The sequence below is a fragment of the Seriola aureovittata genome, chromosome 12 (assembly GCF_021018895.1).
Source record: "Seriola aureovittata isolate HTS-2021-v1 ecotype China chromosome 12, ASM2101889v1, whole genome shotgun sequence".
Taxonomy (NCBI): Eukaryota; Metazoa; Chordata; class Actinopteri; order Carangiformes; family Carangidae; genus Seriola; species Seriola aureovittata.
The window spans coordinates 15,073,954-15,096,647 of record NC_079375.1 but is presented as its reverse complement, the minus strand read 5'-3'; the positions used below and the strand labels follow the sequence as shown (position 1 = coordinate 15,096,647).

Genomic DNA, 22,694 nt, shown 5'->3' with positions numbered 1-22,694 from the left:
TGCTGTAGCTGCTCCAGGGTAGTTGTTATTGTACAGACATGGAAACATACTGCATGTGCTCATGAGTGTCTATTGTGTGTGTGTTTCTCTCACGTGTGGGGACTCCAACCACCATCAGTTTATCCTCTGTAAATGGTAAATAAATGCCTTTGATCTGATGTAAAATAATTGACTTTAGAAAGGAAAAAAAAAAAAAAAAAAAAAGGAAACTCTTTCAGGGATTATGGAACCTCTGAATGTATTTCACTGTGCAATACCAAATATTTGATCTTTCCACTTGGGAGGAATATAGAAATATTGCTCAGGGAGAGAGTTGATAGATGGATTTCAGTAGAGACATGGTTTGAGTGATGCCGCTGTAATCCCCTCTCCATTGAGCGGGGAAGTGAGAACAGGGACACGCTGAAATAAAAGCCGCACAGAGGATGTGGATCCTTCAAGCAGACTGTCACATAGCAGCACAGACAAAACCGTGTAGAGTCTTTTAAGGTGGCTATTTGAATTTATTGAATTTTTGCAGCTGAATCAGACATCTTACTCAACCTGCAAAGATGTTCTATCACGCAAGCATGGGGACGGGAGGTTATTCAAGACTGAAAAGCAATTACATCACTAGTATGTGTGTGAGTTCACGTGTGCTTTGCAGTAATTTTGAGCACAATTCCCGTGAGTTTTAACATGCTCGCGCCTATGTATGTGTGGGTAGAAGATGCTTCAAAGGAGAAGGGAGAAAAAAAAAAAAAACACATCTCACAGATGAGCCTGTGTAGTCTGTATTCAACAGCCGCTTTTATCACAACAATGCATCTCATGTTGGTGAAGCAGGCTATTTCACTCAGCTGGCGCCTTTTGTGGGAGCCAGATGGAAGTCTTCTTATCACACCTAACTGGCTCAGGCTTTTTTGATCATTTATGGTGGAAACGTTGAAATATCAGTGTATTTGCACATAAATGAGAAACCGAGAGAATCCCAGTGTGTGCGTATGAGCTATGCGTTCTTTTAAGTTTCTCTCATCCACAGGAAACAAATGTTTAAATTTCATCAATTCAAAATTCGATGCATTCTCAATGTCACAGGCTTCCTGCTCACAAACTAAAGATTTCTCACACAGTTGCACTTCACTCTTGAAGATCTTTTGCACCCACCTGAACACACTCTTCATTTCAAGACAAAGTAGAACAACGTGTGTGTGTGTGTGTGTGTGCACGTGTTCACTGCTGTACGTGTGTGGTGGACAGAAACGCATAAAGAAGGTTTGACACATACAGTATATCATAAAAGACCCATTGGGGGAAGATAGCCGGTCATATGTTACAATCTGCAGCTTGCCTCGCTTCAGACAGTGCTGCTAATGTTTTTAAAAATGACTCTGGCCTTGCTGGAATCAACTGCCAACCAATGCCGTCCGCCCAAAACTGAAGAGATGGAAAATGTTCTACTTTGAAAACCTTCCCTCAAGCATGCAGCTGCTGTCTGGCGCGACACGAGCCGTTTAACTCCTGAATTCACCAAACAAATGAGAAGCGTGCAGATGGTGGAGGAGTGAGATGGACAAAGCCAACTGGAACTGTGTTGTTCAAAGCCATTAGCTAAAGCAGTGTCCCTTCAGTCGATGGCTCGGATGCATGCTTAAAAGATGTGATGATGATAAATGGCACTACATGTTTCACTAACGTCCCGCAACAAGCGTGCGATCATGAAAGAAAACAGCTCTCATTATGTTGCATTTTATATCAAAATGCAAAGACGATATATCAGTTGACATCTAACATTAACAAACATTTCTGAAAAAAGAGTCTTTATGGATTCTTATCTTTCAGAAGTTTCTCGGAAAAAATAAAAAAACAGATTTGGATTGTGGGGAAATTGTTGATGTCCTTCAGAGAAAAGCTATTTCATGTTCAGCTGACTTTCTAGGTAATATTAACATTTAACTGGAATTATGTATTGTAGTATGCCAAGTGAACACTGTCTCTTTTCCCTATGATCAGGACTAAATTACATAATAGCATAATTCTTTCCAGGAAATATCTTGTAAAGAATTGAAATTACAGACTCGTAAAGCATTAAGCAAATTAAAATACTGTCACCAAGATATAGACTGAGCAGGTAAAAAAATGTAAGTACTTTCTGATGGCTGAGCTACAGCATGTAATGGTGACATTGGCTCTATATATACATTAAAAATAGATCCAATGTGGACAGAAAATTCCTTGAAGTGATGAGAGGAACGGAAAGTTAAATGTGACTGTTTCTTTGGTTGTGTATATATGTTTTTTTTTCCCCCTTTGGCCTGAAAGTTGGCACAACGTCCATCTACAATTTCATGAACTCCATCTGCTGATCAAGACTGTGTGATGTGATCGAAAGCTCCAGCACAGCTACCAAATGAATCTTTTGTCAGCTGTAACCATATCTTTGCTGCATTTTCTTGTGACATTGTGAGCTGATTCATGTCCTTGTCTCCTCTGTTCTGATTTTACATGTTGTGTGTTTCATTGTTGTTTCATGGGTTAATCTGACATCAGGACAACAGTTACCAATATGTGTTTATAACACTGACACATGTACTGCCATGTTGATTAATGTGCGTTGTAACTGTATCAATAATTAAGTAAATACATATGCTATAAGCTAAAATTAGCTATAATATTAACCACGACAATAGAACAGTCAATATATTGGCATGGCTTTATTTTAAACCAATTTTTTAAGATATCTTCCATACAAAAGTCAAATGGAGCTAAAAATACGTGTCATGTGATAAAAGTGTCATGGAAACATTTTATTTAACTATAAAGAAAAGAGATAAAACTCTCGTGAATGCATGCAAGGTGTCTTCCTTTAAGGCATACTGCCTTTAAATGTCTACTAAATATAGACCTATATAAGGCAACCCTATATATAGTCCTATAGTGGTAGTGATAAAAGTTTGAAAGAGGTTCAAAGTCACAAGATTACACTTTAGTCAACGGGTCATGGTGCAAGCTGATGCCCACGAGCATCACCACGCACAACAAGAGGAGGTTTTTCACGGACGCTCAATTAAGGACAGACCTACTCGCTCAGAGTGAGGAGAATCAACACGCTTCAGGCACTAAAAACTGGCTCTTAATTTACTCACTTTTTTTTTCCATGAGAGAGAACACACACGCTTAAGATGAGCGCCCAGCACGAGACTAAGTGCGCTGATACATACGCCTTCATATTGCACTTGAATATACACAGTCATACACACAAATACAGAAAAGCATGTGTACACAGGCAAAAAAAAAAAAAAAACACTCTGAGTGTCAGGTATCAAGTGTTCCTTGCTTTTCATTTTAATAACAGTCAAACAGCCTTGATGGTAATAAGATCTGTCAGCATGCAGCTTCTCAATCTAGAGAAGGTTTTGAAAGGTGTAAGTACAAAAAAAAAAAAACATTTTGTGAAGTAATTTAGCTTCATGGCAACTGAGCTTGCATGTGTGTTCATGTTTCCCGTTTAGTCATAGCTAAATATTCTGGGCATGTAGAAAAATATAAATTTAATGACTTTGAGAATGCTCTGAAACAGTGCTGTCACTTTATGTATTACCTGGTGATTTTCTTGGGAGAAATTGGATGAGTTCACCCCCCGTGAGGCTGAAATGAAACTGCCTGTTCCAATTATAATAAAAACCATCAGGGCACTTTATACAATATCACAAAGGAAAAGGTAAAATATTCATCTTACACAAAGGAGGCCACTCAGCAAAATATCCCAACCGTATCTGTATGAATCACAAAAACCTGCACGTTTAAAAGTTTGATACAAAGAAAAAAAAAAAAAAAACACTTTGATCTTGTCTTTCTAACTTTTTTCATCTTTGGTAGATTACATTTCTCTCAAAGGTGAGCTTTGGATTTTTTTTTTTGTCTTGAATCTTTGACAATATATTTCTCTTTCATCCAAAATCTGGTTTACGGGCAGGTGAGTCGATATGAACAGAGAATTGAATTTAAAAATGCATGGTGTAATTACACTGAGCTGCTAATCCAATACATCATGCAGATGCTTCAAAAAGACTCCTTTTATCAGCTACTGTAGACACAGAAACAATAAAAGAAAAAACACTTAAAAACTATAAATAAGAAAAGACTGTTCTTTCTGTTGATGACGTTTATATATTATGATGTATTGACATGTTTTTATGTAGCAGTCTTAAAGCTGTCCCTTATTTAAATGCAGTTATTGATGAATGTGCTCAGCCTCTCTACACATCCTTGGTGAAAGAAATCAATGGCAGATATTGGAAAAAACATCTTGTTGAGAACATTAGCTACTTGTAAAGTAACAACAGTAAACTACTGAGCTAATGCCCCTGAGTCAAACAAGCACTTACAGGCTTATACCATTAAACTGGTGTCTCATCTTTCACAAATATCCCCCAGAGGTGCAAATGAATAATCATGCATGCGCACATTAGGGCGCATAAAATGTATTTGATACGTGTACACGCAGGAAAGGGGAAAATAGAACGAGGAAACAGAAACATACTTCAGATGAGGACAAAAATATCAAGCTTGAGGAGAGAAAATGTGTTACTCACTCAGCAAACTGTGCTTTCCCGACCTTGCTCCTGATCACTTATTCCTGGCTTGAGAGGCCAGGTTTGTTTTTAGCTAAAGTATCTAGCTAGTGCTGCAAGATACGTTTTAGATCTAAAGCGATGCCCTGTGAAGATCGCTGGTTGAGTTTAGTCCAGAGGCTAAAAGAAGCTAAATTAACCTCGTGGAAGATATCGCTTTGGTTCAGTGCAGAGTGTGCTCCTCGGACTAGAACTCAGTCCATGTCCAACATAAAGAGCTGTTTCTGTGATGAACCTGTGAGGCTTTATTTTCCTAACTTGGGTCCTTTTGGCATTTTTGTAACTCACTACAGACTTTTAATGCACCGAAGTGCGTGGAGAGGCAGAGCAGGAAGGGTGTCGGTAACAACCAGGGAGTCCAATGCAATTTTCACTTTGGGGATTACTGGGATTTGTGTTTGCACTCACCAGGTCAAAAGCTCACACTGCAAAGGGTTTTACACTGCTTTATCAAGCAATGCTCATGCTTATAAACAGATCCTGATTCAAAGGCTTATTTACTCTTTTTTTGTGGATTATATGTTGGCCTATTTGACCTTGGTATACACTCTGTAAACACTGTATTATGTATACCTACCTAGCAGTGAATGGGACCTGGTAGAAAAGCCAAATGCTTTGAGGTATGGCTTTAACGATGTGCTGGAGATGCTCATTAGAGATTTTGGTTCATGCTGAATCTATAATCTATCAGGTTTCTGTATGATGTTACTGCTGATTCTGGTTTTTCAGCCGCACATTCATTCTCCAGCTTCACACCGCCGACTCTGTGCAGACAATGGATGTCACTGTCATGCTTGTTGAGTAATCTAGAGATGACTCACTGAGCTTTTATTTCCCCACTAGTGTCTCTCGTTACTGTTTTCCTTTGACCTCTCGTGCTGACAGCTTTTTTCTTTTTTCCTCGCAGACCGAGCTGCCACCGACTGCATGATTTTTATTTCTGTTTTTATTTACTGCACCTCCCATCTGGCAACAACCGCAACTCTGCTCAGATGTCACAACTTGCTGATTTTAATTTTTTAGTTGAGCAGTAACTGAACCTATTGACCCTGTCTGCTTGCATACTTTACGTTCAGCTGCGGTTGCATTATTCACTGTTTAGAGGAGCTGGCAGTTTGAGTTTAAGTTTACCCAACAAAGTAGCTTTTATTTTTCATTCTATACGTCATTTGTGTAAAAGCTGGGTACTATGGTTTTTAGTTACTTTTGTAAACAGGACTACTATCTGTTGGAGACTATGTTCAGCAATGGATTCATACGCATTTAGTGCTCCCATGTTCATCACGATGCAGGAACATTTCACCCAGTGCAACGATGTGGCTAATAGATGTGTTTTTTATCATTGTTGGACAACAATGGCGGTCAATGTATATACGGAGCTGACACAATTCACTGTTTAGTAAAGTCGTACAGACCAAACACAACACTTTCTTTAGGCTCAATTCATTGTTGGATTTGGTCTTTTCATGGGAATTGATGACATGATAAGGAAAGTATAGAATATAACCAATCATTTTCTTTCCCTGGATAAGCTTAAACAGGCACAAAGAGCACCTGCTAATTTTTCTGTTGTTAAACTTTAATTGAAAGCATATTAAACAATTTCATATGAATTTTTAGACAGAATTAGACCCTGTCACTATTTAGTTGCCCTTCTTCACTGATGTTCTAGTTACTGCCTGGCTCAGAAAAGACAGGATGTTAGCAATAGTCAGGTCTTTCTATGGTGGGCTCTAATTTATCTGTTGTCTGAGAAAAATGTTGTGGATAATTAATGTTTAACTTTGGACAGAAGAACAGAATTACCCAGAGCTTCATGGTGCTGTACAGCCCTATCTTAGATGTCACAGGAGATGTGAAGAGTTGTCTTTTATGAAACACACGTCATAGGAAGCAACAAAAAGACAACAGGTTGTTATTTCCACAAGAGCATCAACCACTGCTGTGAGTGCTACTCCCTTCCTCGTCCATAATGAATCCCCCACCACGGATGAGTGAAAGGAGCCACGACTTGTGGGAGTGTATTGTGCTTACAGCTCTTCAGTGAAGCAGAGTGGATGGCAAAATTGACAATGGGTCATAACATTTTCGTTCCCGTGGGCTTTCTTTCAAAATGAGCTGCATTTACACCTGGCAGAGCGCCGTCAGAGGTGCCGCATTAACACGCTGTTTTCATCATCTCCATAAGTATTCATATACAGACTGCATTTAGTGCAAAGTGTAAATGACATGGGAAAATTTAGCCTTGAATTTGTAAAGATGCAGTATAAAAAGTATAAAAAATGTAGTAGTAGTATATAAAAGTATATTAAAAAAAACATGATTCCATTGATGAGAGAATTAAACGTTTTCACAGAGAGAAATGGTACACTACAAAAATTCCACAAAATAATTACAAAGTTACAGTAAAATGACTACAGGGATTTAATGATGAATAAGAAGTGACAAGAGGGTTCAAGAGATACAAAAAAGAAAGCTGAAGAAAAAAAATGCAAACACCTCAACAAGCCTCTCTCATCCAGCCAGCTGCATCATGAAATGAGACGCAGCCACTGAATGACTCTCCTCCCACACACTGCTTGTGATCACAGTCTCTCTCTGTAAAAAAAAAAAAAAAAAAAATGTGTGTAGGTGTGTGTGTGTGTGTGTATATCAGTGTGTTTTAGCAGTTAGGGACCCACAGGAGATTAACATCCCCATTAGATTATGCAGGGATATGCGCTGGAAAGCTTCATTAACTCTCACTGTATGTGTGTCTTGCTAGTCTTCCCATGGCCACAGGGGTTTTTAGGCTGCTCCCTCCCAACTAAGTGCTTGCGGTCTGCCCTGTAGACATACAGTACGTCTCAATCTGTGTATGTGGTCTCCTTGCTCTCTGTGGTCCTGGGGGAGGGGCTCAGCGAGAACAGATAAGTCAGCCTTGGGAGCAGTTCGCTGTCACAATCCCTTTACGAGTCGAGGGGAGGATAGTGAAAGCGTTTATGAAGCAACTGTCTTCCGTAATCCAGCTGCGATGGCAATCTCCAGCGCCTCCCCAGCTGCTGAGACACAGAGACACTCAGTCGGTCAGAGAGACACTGTGATCAGTGGCATAGAGTGCGAAGGGAGGCATCAAGTACTGCCGCTGGTTTAAGATGCTCCCTGCTCTGCGGCGTCATAACGTGGAGTCAGGAGAGAGGACAAGTGGAGCATTTTCAGCCGTTCTCACACTTTTTCTTCCACATGATTTTATTCACCTCTTTGAGAGAATCACCTCTGCTCTCTGCAGGTCCATCTTCTCTTATTTGCCGGCTCTCATTTTTCATTATCTCTTCTTGTCATTTTCATCATCTCCTTTTATCTTTCTGACAGGGTTTTCATTTTCTGTCTTTCTCTGAGGATTTTCTTTATCCCTAAAAGTCTTTTTTTTTTACTCTGCACGGTAAATCTGTTCTTCTTGAGATGTGCTGTATAATGACGCATCTGTGGCTGATTTCCAGGCTGAAACTCGCATACTGTAGAGGTGGAAAGGCTGAATTTTCTCTGCTGTGTTCATTGCTTTCTCTCTCTCTTTCTCTGGCAGCAGCCCTGTTATCCCCTCCTTGCTCGCCCTATGGAAGTAAAGCCATAACCTCCATTTGCACAGGTTAATGTGCAGCCACCTCAACATGAACACAAAACCAATACCAGGCCTTTTTGCGTGGATAATCGCTCACTCACTCCCATCTCTTGCCTTCCTAGTATTCCTTCTCTGTCCCAGCTTCTCCATTTAGCTCTCTCTGCCTTTCTCTCTCTCTCTCTCTCTCAGTTTCTCTCTCCACCTTGTAAATTGGACTCTGGCAACATTACGATGCTTTTCTCGTTATTCCCATCACTCTGGCCAAATTGCCTTGTCTTTCAGGACCATTGGGCTCTGTTCAATGGCTGCTCCCACAACCTGAGGGCTGCACAAGTCTTTTCCTCTGTCTCAGGGCTGTTCCAGAGCAAAGATGGGACCAAGAAATTATTTGCTGTAGAATTCCATTCTATAGCAAATAATACAACCTCAGGCCACTAATGACTGCATGCTCTATGCTGCACACTGCGATCAATTTATCAGGGGAGATGTAAACAAATGTTCACAGGGAGAACCGAGATAACATGCAGTTATTATTAGGTGCTAGACAATATTTGATCTTCTGAATGTATTCATCTTTTAATCTATACCTCATTGTTTTTTATTTTCAGACTTATTTTCCTACTTTTTTCTGGTAATTGCTAATTTGCTAATAACCAATCAGCAGCTAAAGATGGCAAAGAAACAAAGATAAAGTAAAATTATGGAAAAATCCTTCCATTTATCTATTTCTTCCTTTATCTTTTTTATTTTCAATAGGAAATACCCTCAAGAGACAAAACACAAAAATGGATTTATGATACTATATATTGTCTATGCAGCTACAGTCTGAAATAGCTTATGCCTCTGAGCCATAGCCCCACTGTCTTACAAAAACTACTAACAAGAGGTACTTGGATCGCTTTGTGTCCAGCCATTATCTCCCTGACAAAAGAACACGTATGCTTATTGGTGGCTTGTCCTCAAGAATGCTAACATTTCAAGAAAAAGTTTTACTGCATTAATATGCAAATTTATGAAGCAAAGCGCAACAAAATCTGATCAGATATTCTACTCTTTACGGGGAAAGCATGACATTGTTCTTGCGTTATCATGTTCACAAGAAAAAATCTGTCCTCCTAATCACGCTAATTAGCTCATTAATTAGCAAAGTTTTTTCATACCAACTCAGTTTGAACATGTTAGCTTCAAGTGTTAAGGAGTTACAGCAATTTCTTGGAAATCAATGTTCCCTCATTAATATGCAGATTTATGCAGAACAGTGTTCTAAATATCTAACCAGATCATCTGCTCCATATAGAGAAACTGTGGTGAAAGTATGACAGTTTTGTTATGTATTTTTCTTGAGTTATCACGTTCACAAGAATGTGTTTACACAGACGCCAGCACAGCGACATCACATCCTGTACGCCATGTACTATCGTGGCAGGACATGAACACACACAAAAAAGAGCCATACTAGACCATTATAGTTGCGTCTTCTCTAATTACATTTTACATGGCCAGAATAAGTTCAGTCAAAGTGAAGTTATGCAATCTTTTGTCAGATTAGGCAGTAGTGAGTACAGCAAACGTGGGCCAAGAGTTTTATTTTTGAAAGATTATGGTGTTAGATGAGCATTTTTTAATATCTGTCCTCTGTGGCCCCAGTGTGTGAAAGATGACGAGTGCGACCAATTAAAAGAAGTTTCTAATTTAATGTAATTTTCAACTGTATGTGAGACCAGCAGTCTATTGGAAGTACTGTACATGCACAGTAACACATTGCAATTTACTGTGCACTACTGTAGATTTCTTGATCCTGTATGATTAAATCCAACTGCCTGTATTCTATAAGTTTTATGTTGTAGTTAACACTCAAAACTCAACAAGCGAAATAAGGAAAAAAAAGAAGTTGACGGTTATTCGTTAAATCTAAGCCCGAGGTTGGTCATGAGAGAGTACTCAAATTTTCAAGGTCTTAGTCTCGGTCTCATAGCTACATGTATCTGAACTCCTTTTTGACTCCGTCTCAACTCTTCTTGTATCGTCTCAAGACTCTTGGACTAATTTGTCTTTCCTATATATGCAGTTTAGCCGGAGCAGAAAAATTACCGGTCTCATTACAAGCTTTCAAAGTGTTAATTTAAAACCAGTAATGAGACAAACTGTAACTACAGATGCACGCTGACAAAGAGATAAAAAGACGGCAGACAGAGCAAAAGAAGCACCGACACAGACAGACAGGGAGTATGAGAAGAAAAGCACCGAGTCAAAAGTGGGAGAGACCAAATGAGATAAAAAAGCTACCGGAGGGGAAAGAGAGAAAAGATGAGAGAGATCTAGAAAAAGAGCACAAGAGAAAGAACAGACGGATGAAAGAGCGTGAGAGGACTGTAAAAAATTTAGAGAGTGGAGGTAAATGCTTAAGTCCTTTTTGAGTTCAGCCAGCTATGAGTCAGGAGGAATTGAATAGATTTTTTCTCTCTCTCACTGTCTGCTGCAGATGAATACCCTACCCACTGCTCCTCTATTCTGCTCTGACACAATACACAGCTTTTAGCAAACTTATTTTCCATTTTGGAGCGTCCTGCCTGTCATTAAGACTGGAAAAAAAATTATAACTAAAATAGTAAAATATAAGAGGTAGAACGAGCAAATGACGTAAACCAGTACAGAGCAAAACAAAGAGAATGTTTCTCTCTTTGTTTTGTCCTTTTTTGTCTGTTTCTCATAATTATGTTTTTTGTTTTGTCTAATTCTTGAAGTATTCTCTGTTATTTTGTGTATATTTTGTGTGAAAAATGTGTATAAGGTTTTTGAGAAAGCAGTGCCTCTTTTCAATTTGTCTCTGCTCTATAAGGTTCCTGCATAAAACACATCAAACAGCCTGTCTGGGTTTGACATGCACTTGTAGTCCTCCACCTCCTTTCCCCTTCCCTTCACTCAATTCTCTGTCCCTATCTTTTTGCTCAGCCGTGACCTAAAACAAAACAAAACAAAAAAATGGACAAAAAACTTCAAAAACCTCCCGTTTGTCACCTCATGAGCCGCTGTTGTCTGCCGGTCTCTCTCGCTGCCTTTCTAGCAAGCCCGTCTCTCTCCTTTCATCTTCCTCTTTCAAAGGCTTCAATTTCTTGTGGGACAGAAATGACAACGCATCCTCCTGTACCTTTCATATACAGTAAATAAGTGAGGAGGGAAATAAAAAAAAAAAAATCATCCTCCTCCCACCTGTGCTATCTGTTATTCTCTCTCTTCTATGATTTAAAGGTGGGTTGAAATGACACACAAAATGCAGCAACAATCCAATACCATAAGCTGTGCTGAGATGATAAAGCAACTACGAGGGATCAAAAGGATTGACACGTTCCTCTGTTGGCGCTGTCTGCTCGATGCCACGACAGCGAGGGAAGAAGTGCTCCCGGCGCTCAGCAGGGATTGTATTCAATTACCAAATAAACAGCTCAATAGCAAAGAACCACAATAGGTGCTTATTTTAAAGCCTGCGTGGCATTATGTTTTATTGACAGGAATTATTACGGGTATCGGCTTCTGTTTGTGGTAACATTGTCCCACTTTTATGAAAACCTGTTTTTCTAAATCTAGTGTTCTCATTGAAATGGGGAAACGTGAACGACACACTGCAGTGATAATAACGGTCACGCATGTTGAAACAAGCTTGTCATTGACTTGCCAGTGAAAGCTGTGTGCCATCCTGGTTTTATCTGAATTCAGGAATTTTGTGAAAAATGCCAACAGTACAATCTTCCCGTACTCGGTATTCCACGTCTTTCAGTATCTCTCTCATGGAAATCTTTTGTATCTGTCAACACAAAGTGAAGCTCTTGCCAAAGCAGAGGAAAGAAAAAGGAAGAGATATTCTGATAAAGCAACAGCGAAGACAGGGAAGGTCTTAAGGCTTCAGGAAAATATACTTTTAGTGGTGTGATATTCAGTATTAACTATCTGCAGAAACATAACATAATTTAAGAAAATGTTGACCGTTAACTGTGAAAATTCTGCAAATGTTGCATATCAATAATTCATGAAAGGGGTGGTTACATTTTATATTTTGCTGGAATCCACAGAATATATTTTGTGATAGAAATCAACCAGTTTCTCACTGAAACTACCACAATATTGAAACATTTTTAATACCCTGTCTGTCCCAGAAGGGTTAGATTGGTTCGACCTCCAGCATCGACTGAGGTCTGGTTGAGTCAGACTCTAAAAAGTAAATTACTGATCAAGCTACGATTGGACTCATAAGACTTTTATTATTGATTAAGGTACAAACTGTTGGGACAGATTGGTGAACCTGAGATTGGTCAGGCTTTCATCACTGAGGGGAATAGGAGAGCTTTAGCCATGAAATGTAGACAAATGATCTGACTGGTCAAGTGTCTTGACAATCATTTTATTGGGATAAGCACAAAGACACTACTGACCGTCTTCAGGTAGAAATCTGTGGGTACAGTACCAATCTTGTTTAAAGAAGCTGTTGGATTTACTACATTTCCACTAACCATCAGATATATGAGAAATTCATCGATCTTTAAGGGGGATTTAACCTGAGATTGTCAGAAAGCTTTCTTTTATAGAAGACTGGCTGATGCCTGACTTCATTGGCTGCCAGTGCAATGTAGGACTCATCTAGAAATGTTATTCATTACCTTTAAGACACATCTTGGACTAGCGCCTAGCTGTATCTGAGCTTTTAAGCCCCTATGAGCCCGAGCACAGCATGAGATCCTGAGGCAGCACTGCTCTGGTCATTTCACAGTCTAGACAGATGACTGCGGATTATCGAGCTTTCTCCATGAGGGCTCTGCCAGACTCTTTAAACAACCTGTCTAATGAGATCAAGTCAAACTCTTTAAAAACTTACTTTGAGGACTGCAGTTTTCATGAACCGTTGCTGTTCCGTCCCTGGTCTTGGTTTTGTTTTGACTTTTTTGTACTTTTGCAGCTTAGACATTGTTTGCTTTGTTTTGCTTTGATGCCCTTTTTGGTTTTGCTTTTTTGCATTTATGCAGGGAAATGCTCCCACAAGCTGTGTTGTGTTTAAGTTGTCTTATCCATGTGGGACACAATGAAGTTAACAGTTGTTTCATGGTAATTTTGTAAATGTTAACTTTGTAAATACAGTAATACAGTTTCTAATTTCTAATTCAATGCAGAGAGGAACACATGAACAAAGAATCAAAGAAAACAAAGCAGAGCTGGTAAAGTTTTATGGTTATAAGGCTGCTGTTAAACTCAGGGATCTGTCTGGCATTTCTTTATGTTAGAATAGAACTTACAAAATACACACGTAACCATTGTTTACAAACTTTGAAAGCTATAATACAAGTGAGAAAATTATTAATGGCACCGGGACATAATCACCTTAAAGAAAGCCACTCAGGCAGCACAATCCCATTTTAGAGGAAAGTTCATGTTTTTAAGAGGTTGGGTCAGACTGTTAAGACATCCATTATTGATCGAGCTAACACAGGGTCAACTTGGCGTAGCTTCCAGTACAGAGGGAAGTAAGGTCATACTGAATGGGTTATCTCGGCTACATCTCTGAACCAGGACATCAGACTGTGATGCTATCAGTTCCAGGAATAGCCTGGTGAGGAGGAGATACAAAGGTCCAGTTCATTAGCAGAGAGCCTGTCACAGTGACAGACTGCTGTGACTGTTTTATGCTGCAATGTCTTAACTAAGCAAAAGTAGAAATAGAATAAAATCTCACCAGTAAGGGAACAGCTATAAATAAAAAGCATCATCTGAGGATAGGTTCGTGTTTCCGAGTCTTTATAAGACGTTTCTTCAGAATAAAACTAGTTCTGATGCATTTGTGAAAAAGTGGATGGCATGGTTTGGTTGTATGGTAATAAATTCTTCTTGAATTTCATCAGGTTAAAAATTTCCTTAATGTTAGAGAGTGGAATTTCAATATAGGTGGTACTACGGTCTGCAGAAAACACTGTACATTTACAAAGAGATTTTTTGACTAAACTTCCATCAAAATCTTAAAAACTTTGACAACATAAACTTGTGATGCTGCTGAACAATTTTGCTCCTATAAGACTAATAAGGACTGCCTGGCAAATTTCGCCTCCTGGCAAAATTTTGCCAGCAGGGGCCCCCAGGTCTACTTCGCTAGGAGTTCATGTATCACTAAAAATGTACACATACCAAGGTTAGGAGTTACTGTCCAACCTAGATTTGCTCATGTCAGAATTTCAGTAGGAGCGTTTGAAAGCCTCCTAAAAACTCCAACAGCCAGTGAATATCCAGTCTCATCTTTGGTCTAAATGTAAATTTCCCCCATATTTGTTATATTTTTATGTCTCGATAAACTTTGTGGCTACTATTGTTTTTCATTGTTTCATTTTGTATATAGCAGGTGCTCATAGCATTCTAGTTTTTCCATATCTATACTTTGCAGCTGGTCTTTTACCGTGGTGACACATCTGTTTCCCTGCGTACGGTCAATAAAGTTTATCTTTCAAAGCCATATGCAACAGAATCATTCTTTTATAGTCATTTATAACCAGCACGTGGTTTTTCAGCATATCATATGATACAGACTTGAAATTGTCAGGGAACCCTGAAAATTTGTAAACTTTGAAAAAAAAAATACATTACAGTTTAATTATTGAGATAGATTTGGCAAATAATATTGCCCCACCTGAGCAAAATACAAATGTTGTGTGTAAAAGAAATTGAAATTAATTAATTAATTAAAAAACAGTAGAAAAAGATGCATGACATCCAAAAAAGCTCAAACATCAAAAGCCTCAGGCAATAGTCATTGAAATTGTGACATCTCATCTCCCAGATATACTTGGCAAAATCCGACTGCCGTCAGTGAAAGTTGAAAGAATTTCCTATCCAGAGATTTTAAAGTCGGTTCTCCAGGGTCTGTCTGTCCTTACGCTGCAGTTTCTGTTACATTGTGTTTCACCTGATTTCCTGTGTCATGTATTCACAATGTTTACTCCCCGTCGTGGAGACGAACCCCTACACTGCTGATACATTACAGTCACAATATCGGAGTTCCGTTGACTACGTGTGACAGCAGACGGTCCCTGCAGACTATCTTTGGGTATGATGAAGATTTACACACCGGCGTTGTAGTCACACTCCCTACTGTTTTCTAAATGCTGAATCCATCTCAGCGTTGGATTTCTGAGCCCTGTCAAACAGTTCAGCTGTGAGATCAGATGCATCTAGACGAAACTGAGCAGAACACCTCTTTTTAGAATAAGGATCTGTGTTTGTCTGTTACTCCTCTGGATGCACCGCTGTCTGCTGCCACCGCTGCCATAATCAGGATTGACACCGGCACACGAACCATAATCCCCATTGATTAGAAACCTAAGATCAAAGGCTTCCACTGCTGTCGCTCTCGCCTCCTGTCTCCACTCTGCTTATGCTGCTTCTTCCTTTGCCCTGCCTTTCCTCTGTCCTTATTGGTCCTCACACAGTATTTGTGTGTTTTTTATGTTTATGTACACTTTCTTATGCTCCTGTGCCTTTACTCCACTCATTCCTCCTCTTATCCTTGCACCTGTTTCAATAACCCTTTATACATACTGTAGAGGCTTTCATTCTGCTGATAACCAGAAGTTATGCTCAATCAGAACACCTCAGTCGGAATAAACCAGCTCCTTCTGAGACACATTTCCTACTGCGCGCTTCACCTCACAGTGTTTAGTAGTTTCATAGATGCCAAATCATGGCTAGTGCTGCGGGTGGCTCGCCTTCTCATGTTTAATGACTGCAGGAGCAACTAGAACGACACTCAGCAGAGTGCAAACCTCCTCCAAGGCCAAACAATCCTACATATTTCTGTCTAGCTCTCATAGTAGAAATATGAAAGGAAGAAGTTGGACAAGATAAATTATTTATATGTCATATAACATAGTAAGTAAAAGGATCCATACATTACTTCCTGAGAAATTGAACCCAAATGGCAAAAAAAAGTACCCATTTTCGCAATGTTAAAAAAAAACAAAAAACAAATTCCTTGATCTGCCCCTTTAACCGGATCTGCACCAAAATTGAATAGATTCTTCCCTCACCTATGCCCCAACCCTCCACCAAGTTTGGTCTAAATCGGTCTAGTACGTTTTGCGTAGTCCTGCTGACAAACAAACCAAGAAACAGACCCTTGTGAAAACATAAGCTCCGTAGGTCGGTAATAACACTGTTGAATCAGCAGAAGGGTTAACATCAAAACGACAACAGTGTCAGACACTGCCAGTCACTGCATCACTTCCTTATTTTGTTTCCCCTTTTACTCTCTCTCTTTGCAATTCCCTTTTCTCTCTCTGTGTTGCCATCGACACAGTATTCCATTAAGATCATGAAGATATTTTAGCCCTCAACAGTTTCTCCTGTCCAATACTAAATTCTCTTCTGTGAAAAACATATCTGCAGATATATATATGCAAACACCCGACAGCACAGCATAAAAGTGTGTATTTTTGTGTTAACCTCATATATGCAAGATCAAACAAAACACATAAGTAGTCTCTGAGCTTCCAGCAAAAGCTGTGCGCACGTACACAGCATCCCAACATAACACAGCCAAAACAGCTCGAACCTCAAAACGTCAAACGTGTAAAAGACTCACATTTGATGATTCAACCTGCACACTAGTTGTTGTGTTGGTTGCAATGGAACAATTCATATAAAAGTTAGTAATGTACAGCAATCAGATCACAACTGTACATAAAACAAATTCAAGCAGGTCTTTTACTTCTAAATAACATTAAATGCAGCACAATAACATGTTTGTTTTTTTAATTTGTGGCAATTTTTGGTCTTAATTTTTGGACATGGTAAATGAAAGGTTGCATCAAATTGTGTCTAGATAATTAATATGCACACAATAATGCTACTGCTGCAAAGACTGTAAAAAGCAGTGGTCATGAAGCATTAGCTGAGGGCCACTCATAATAATCCTGTTTATACAACTAAAAGCTTCATTTTCATTATCCAGAGAAAATGGTGTTTGGGGCACATCCTGATGATCACTGTTTAAAACTGAAATCTGTGCGGAATAGCTCACCAGTCCGGTGTGTAAATAAGTGCAGCAAGGTCATGTACCTATTTTGTCAGATCCCAGAGCTGAAAATTTAATTAAATGATGAAGATACCCTAGCTGTTTAACCCATGTATAATTAGGCAGCGTATTCCCAAATCAGTGAGTGCAGATGCACATATCATTTCTAAAGATGAATGTGGTTTTTGCTTTTCACAGTTTTTGCTCTTTACAGTTATTGCACCTGCTGTTGAGGGGCTCAATTTATGTTTTAATCATCAGCAACGTTAGTAATGTTAATAGTCTCAGAGCCATAATGTCAGTAACTTCACACAAGCAGAATTTTTTACATCCAAATTATGATGACTCGTGTTCGCTAAATCAAAACAACTCAACCATATCGGGTCAATAAACAGTCCCAAGGTTACCATATCGTCATATAAGCCAGTTAAGGTTATCATAATGCTACTTTAAGAGATTCTTACCTTAAGGCATATGTGCAATCAAAAACCTCTCCAGTCTTCACTCTTCTGAGGTGCCTCAGGAGCCAGGAGCTTTTTTTTTTTTTTTTTTTTTGACAACTCAAAAGGTGTGGTTCTCATTTCATTCCCCTCGACTCTGTCCTCACAGACTCAGACACCCAACCCGATTTCTAAAACTCATTGGATCTACATGAATCGCACAAATGATGTATTTGTAATTCAAAAACAGGAAATGGGTCATAGGTGACAGGTCTGCACCTCTGACACAGAACAGATTATGTATTATCTAAAGCAATGCCAGTGTGACAAAAGTGTTTAATACTCCCACACACTACACAGCGAAATATTCAACTATTAACACCCAGCAGGAAACACATATAAGGCTCTTGCACTCCATAAAGTCTTATAAACAGGTGGCTTAAATTAATGATTTTTTTCTAATACACAAGGTGGCCAAAAGTGTGCAGCACTGGTACACATAAACCTGACAGCCGTGAGTAATAACCATTAATCCCTTTGTGGACAACAAGACAGATACAGAAATTGAAGGAAAAATATATCAGAAGCCTGAGGAGATCTCACGGATCTACATGTAGGAAATGACATGCTCTCTCATGCATGTATGCACTGGATGACTTTTGTGTCAGTGTTTTTTAAGCATTCCTTCTCAGCCCTGCATGTGTGTCTGGGTTTAACTGCACAGCATAAGTTGGTCTACAGTCAGGTACTCATACCTCCTATCTCATAGCTGTATTTGTCTTGGTTTGAGACTATGCTTTACTCTGCTTGTCCAGACAGACAAATAGACTGATAGGTAGGTGGGTGTGTGTGTGTGTGTGTGTGTGTGTGTGTGTGTGTGTGTGTGTGTGTGTGTGTGTGTGTGTGTGTGTGTGTGTGTGTGTGCACCATGTGATAAGAGAAGTGACAATCCATTTGTGTTCCTATTAGAAAGCCAGTTATGGTGATGAATACATACATGGAAATTAGCCCAAGATGAGGGCTAATTGTCTGATTAGATGTGCTTCAGGTTGATAGATGCACAATAAGCCCATGCACATAAAGCAGTCATTAAGGAACATTAGACCATTAAATTGAACATTACACTATAGCCAGAGGGGGAAATATGGATGTTCATTAATGCGTCTCTAAACGTAGGAGTGTGTCTGTGTTTGTGTGTGCGTGCGCTACCTTTTCTGTGAGTAGGTTGTTTTCTTGTTGCCAGTCTCTCTCTGACTCTGCACCTGTCCAGGAGAGGAGGGAGATTAAATTAGCATTACACCAATTACACATTTGAACTGCTTTCAAGAGTTCAGCGTTCCCTAGAAATGAATTGAAATGCAAATTGTTTGGTGGTAAAGACACACATGCTGTAGCACCAACATGGCAGAAGTGTTTATTACTCCCACACACAACACAGCACAAATCACGGGGTGAAACATACATTTGAGCTTCCTGAAGTCTTCTCTATCCCTTATAGCTCGGCGGTGTGTTTATGCTAAAGCATGGAGACATTATTGTAAATTAGCAATGTAAGTTGACTCTTATATTCACAGAGCAAACAAGCTCTGCTTCCGGTGCTTTTCTCATATCCACTACAAGGAAACACATATACACACATACACACACACACCAATAAACACACAAACAAAAGCACACGCATAAAAGCAGAAGTGCTCACAGAGGCATAAGTATGTACACTTTCCCCTGCTGTGAAAGAACAGGAACATATTGAGGCTCTTCTATCAACACGGAAAAAGGAGAAAGTGGTCATTTGCTTTCCTCGTCTGGCGTGCTGCTGAGGGGTTTTTGTGTTGCAACACACCTCCTGAGGCACGCTCGCTCAAACACATAAACGCAAACACAAAACCAAGCCCTGTTTGCTCTTGAGGGCGTCTCGCTCACCCTCTGAGAGATAAAATGACATGCTTTGCTGGCCGGTTGTTTTCAGCTCAGAGCTGCCCTGTTCGTTCTTCAAACATGGAAAGATACAAAGATGCTCATCTCTGTCTGTCCTTTTCATAAAAGAAGTCAACACAAACAAATTCAGACTGTTAATATCTTTAAATATTATTTTCGGAAAATGTATATCACAATGTATTTATTGTATATCTAATGCTTTATATACAGTATGAGGCTTACTTTTTGACATGAGCTCTCATTTAAACCCATAATGCCGCAGTTAGACAACCAGTCCTCCAAACAGACGGACAAAATACATTGTCTAATATACAGTGCCTTTGCTTTCCATACTGACACATATGAGTGTTCTCTGATCTGACGCTCTGATCAGCAGGATGATGCTGTTTTTCAGTGCCTTCCAAAATAAAAGTTGACATGTGACTTTGACATACTGGATGAATATTTTCTGTTTTGCCGCCCGACAGTTTGGTTTAATTTAGACTATATGATTAAGATTAGAAAAAGGTTCACGGGTTCATGGGATGAAAAAACTTCTTGGTTAAACCTTTTTTTTTTGACCACAAGAAGACATTGACATTCTACCATCTTACATAGTTCATAGGGCAAACTTATTAATATTTACACATCCAGCAGACCTGGAGCAACATTGGCTTTCATTTGAAGTGGTGTTTCTGTCCAAACAGCAACTGTTAATCAAATATTTACTGTCATTTAAGCTCCTCTTTTGGTCTTTATCAATTACAAATGGGAAATGCCTGGCTTTGTAGCTGCTAATGTTCACCAGCTAGTCGCTAACTGTGTCTGTGTTCAGTTTGGTGATGGGGAGATAACGAAACTTTTTTTTTTTTTGCTGAAAACAGCTGCCCGCTGTGGCTGGAAATAGTACTGTTGAGACTGAACCAAAACAATACAGTTGTGAGCTTGAAACTAACACTAAAATGCGCTGTACTGCTGAGAGGAACTGCAGAGTCGGGTGATAATTCCCTGTCAGTTCCTCACTACAAATGACAACTTTCACATTAAACCTTTCACATAGTTATCTGACTCATTGTTAATACAAAACATTAATTACATGAGCTTTAAAGTTATGAAGCAATCTTGACAATTAGAGGGAAATGGAAAAATAAGAGCTGCCTCCAAGTTCAAGCCGCAGGCTTCTAAACCGACCTCCTCCCCCTAAGAGAGACTGTAATGGTAAATAGACTGCACTTATATGCGCTTTTCTAGTCTTAGAGACCCCTCAAAGCACTTTAAAATGCTTTTCATATTCACGCGTTCGCTCACACATACATACATCACACCCATACACTGATGGAACAGCCATCAGGGGCATCAGGGACACTTCAAAACGCAGATTGAATCACTGACCTTCTGAGTAGCGGACGACCTGCTCTACCTCCTGAGCAGCAGCTGCCCCTTTGTTTTCCACCTTTGCCTGTGACAGACAATTTTTTCTTTTAAGGACAGTCCTGTGCTAAATCACACTGCAGTGAAATCAGAGAATTATTACCATGCTATCTGCTTTAAATGAAATATTGCTTTAAGCCTTTTTCCACAAGATTAGTGGCATCAACTTTCCCATTACACACTTAACAGTATTTTAGAGATTTGAAGAAATCTTCAAAAGTCCTGTAGTATTTCCTCTGTGGGCAGACACTTTTGCAAGCTGTGCAACAGATCATGTATTCAGAAATACTTAGATACCACAATATGAAGATGCTGAGACAAGTATTCACAAACCCATAATCTACAGTAAATATTCACTCTCAAACATCACTGTAGAAGTGTGAAAATGATTCGGACTATTACACGCACACACACACACACGCATGCACACTCACGCATGCATACACACACACACACACACACACACACACACACACACACACACACACACACACACACACACACACACACACACACACACACACACACACACACACACACACACACACACACACACACACACACACACACACACAGACTTTTTGTATTAGTTCTGTGTGCCGTCCCACTGAGAGAGGAGAAAGTTACGGATGATCCCGTTTCCTTCCTCAGACTGCTTTGTAGCAGCACTGAGGAATGCTTTTGAATATAAATCATATCATGTTCCTCCTGTTTATTCACCGGCCCAGCGACCAATGAAAAATGCTGTTAGCACCAAAAAAAAAAAAAAAAAAAAAACCTGAGCATACATAAAAAATGTAAGACAACAGATATGAATGTGTTTAATAAATAATTTGCATTCCTCCATCTTGGTTTGAGCCAAACCAAACAATAGCAGCAAACTGAAGAAAGAAAGTTTGGGATAATAGATTGAGGATAGAGGTATACTGTTCATATAAAACAAGGATGCGAATAGATATCATAGTTTTGGCATACAAACCCCCTGACGTCTTTGAATTTTTACAGTTGACACAGTATGGTGAGGAGGAGTAGGCCAAAGGGATTTATGATCCTCTGCTTGCCGACTTGTGTCACATCTCCCATCTGCTGTTGTTTCATGTCCAGTCTTGTAAACAATAAGTTTAACACAATTAAAGATTTTATCATTACACTCAGTAGAGAGTGATATATGGTGAGATTAGTGCATACAGTAATGTATTTGCATTGCAGTGACACAGAACTGAATGTGATTATCATTGACTTAAACTTTTTTCATTTCAAATTCATGTAGTTTTTTAATTCATTCATTTCATTTTTGTTTGACTTGTATGTAGCGTCCTCGGAAACGTGAAGCAACCTTTTGAGCACAAAGAGTGAGGGCTGGAAGGTAGCAGCTTCCTCCAAGCGGTATCACATTGATTTTTATTTTGCCAACTATAAACTAGGTGGCCTGCTTTAACGAATAAGAATTAAATACTTTGTGAAATTTAGTGAAAGGTTGAAAAAAACAGCTACAAGTTCCAGGTTCCGCAGAAAGTTAAGAAAGATGATCTATGGATTATCCACAAAAAAGTTAAACCACTTTGTTATTATTTTTTAAAGCACATCTATCCCTTATCCCCCATTGAAATACTGAGGGTCAGGGTTATTTTATCAATATGCTGATATCTTTC

The 22,694-nt window shown here is 39.3% G+C and overlaps 1 protein-coding gene across 5 annotated transcripts in view; it reads right to left on the bottom strand.

Annotated features, from left to right (window-relative positions):
* The window catches only part of tnr (tenascin R (restrictin, janusin)), a 169,360-nt gene that overhangs the window by 73,643 nt on the left and 73,023 nt on the right, over positions 1-22,694 (bottom strand). For all 5 annotated transcript variants that reach the window (XM_056390869.1, XM_056390874.1, XM_056390871.1 and 2 more), the window contains one exon: positions 18,904-18,956. The gene's annotated coding sequence lies outside the window, so the exon portion shown is untranslated. The remainder of the gene's footprint in view (positions 1-18,903; positions 18,957-22,694) is intronic.